The sequence below is a fragment of the Suricata suricatta genome, chromosome 12, assembly GCF_006229205.1.
Source record: "Suricata suricatta isolate VVHF042 chromosome 12, meerkat_22Aug2017_6uvM2_HiC, whole genome shotgun sequence".
Classification (NCBI taxonomy): Eukaryota; Metazoa; Chordata; class Mammalia; order Carnivora; family Herpestidae; genus Suricata; species Suricata suricatta.
In genome coordinates, this window is record NC_043711.1 from 11,621,525 (window position 1) to 11,623,641 (window position 2,117).

Consider the following 2,117-nt stretch of genomic DNA (forward strand, 5'->3'; position numbering starts at 1 on the left):
CAGTGTCCCTAGTTTGCGCTAGAGATGGAAAGTAACTGGACCCGAGTTCTACCTCTAAGAGCAACTGGGCAAGGGAGGGAGATGAGCCAGTGCTGAGTCATGCAAATCTGGGAGATAAATGCCATCAAGATGCAACAGGCTTCCAGGATGTTACAACCCCCCTGACTTCCCTGGAAGCCATCAACGTATAAAGATCCAGAGAAGAAAATCCACTGACAATTGACTTACCACTAACACTAGAGAGGACCGTCTTGTACTTGTGTCTGGGATGGAAGACAGACACAGGGCTGTGGTGTGGTGGAAGGAAGTAGGTGCAGGGCAGTACTTTGGGGTGACAGGGGGGTCTGACCCACCTCTCTGTCTGCAGCTGTGAGCAAAGACTCTGGCACCAGCAGAATCCACCTGTGAGCCCAGACCAATGCCTGGCATGTGTTTGGGGGCTCCTGCTACTATTTCTTTTCAGACAACTTTTCTGGAATCAGGCAAGGCTCCCTTAGACAGGAGAGTGCTCACCTAGTCACTACCAGTGGTCAAATATAAGAGGTGAGGACAGGTGGGCCTTAGGGCCCTTCTCCAAGATGGTGCAAGTGTATGTCCCTGTCCATTGCAGGATCCATTCCAAACCCCATCATTCAGCCTTCAGGTCCATGGCTTATCTCCCCCAGGCTCTCCCGGCATGTGGATATGATCCAACCACACACTTCCCTATTCCCTACATTACTGATCTCCATCCCTCTGGCAGGAATTCCCCTCCCCCTGCTATCAGCCCACAGAAGGACTCTGATCATCCTTCCAGCACCAGAGACAGCATTTCTCAGAGTGACCAGCAGATGTCGCCGTCACAGCCTTGCACATTGTACGATGGCTCCTCCATTCTGGGTCTGGGCCTGGATACAATGCATCTCTGTGTCCCCAGCGCCTGTCACAGTTGCTGGCACTCAGCAGAGACTCAACAGATGCCCGGTGTGGAGTTTATTGACAGAATCACTCCTACTGGCCAGAGTGCAACTCTCTAGTCTGGAGTTGAACATCCTGAAATAAAACTCAAGGATGTAGTGTTTTGTGGTGGCACTTGAGGGGAAGAGCACTGGGTGTTGTATGGAAAACAATTTGACAATAAAATATTATGGAAAAAAAAAAGAGTGTCCCAAAAGAGATAAATGGGGACAGGTAACAGGCACCATAGGGGAGTGACAAGTTTGAGACAATTCTTTCCTATGGCCAAACTCCTGGGGGCCTGGAGTGCTCTTCCTGGAAGTCACTGACAGTCCCGTCTGACCCCAGAGAACACAGGAGGACTTCCCTTGAGGAAGGCACTTGAAACTGAGGGCCCCCAGATGTTCAGGACTCAGGTAGGCATTCTACTTGGTCAAGTCTAGGACTATTACTATGCCTTTCAAAAAGACTCATAGCTGTATGTATGGGAGGCTTGTGAATCACCAGATACGAAGATTTCAATGCAGAAAGCATCCCTGATAGATGGGGACACTTATTCCCATTTTTTAAATAGGGAAACTGAGGTTGATAGGTTAGGAGCATATTGCAAGTCATCAGAGTAAATGAGTAGGAAATCTGGGGCTCAGAATTCTGAAAACTATATAAAAGTCATGAAAGATAATCAAATCACAGATTGAAGGAACTCAAAAATCCTAGCTGAGTAAATTCCAAACAGCATATGGAGACACATGCATGGGCTCTCTCTCTCTCTCTCTCTCTCTCTCTCTCTCTCTCACACACACACACACACACACACACACACACACACACACAGACTCACACGGCAACCTAATGAAAACCAAAGAAAAAGAGAAAAATCATAACGGCATTCAGAGAGAAAAAGACACATGAAATGGCATGATGTGTGAACGTTTCCTAACAGCAGGTTTGGTAAATAGAAGCCTCTCCATTGGCATGAGCTTGCTTCTTCTCCTTACTCCATCACATTCTCCGTTTAAGATGTAACTTTATAAAAAAGAGTGGCCACGTGCTCTGAGAAACCATAAATGTAACTCCAGTGTTGAAATTACCACAATTTTATCTCTGAGAAAATGTGAGATCTTTTGAAACAAATGTAACCAGAAGCTTAAAGGTGCACATGCACCAGGAACTTTGAGGCA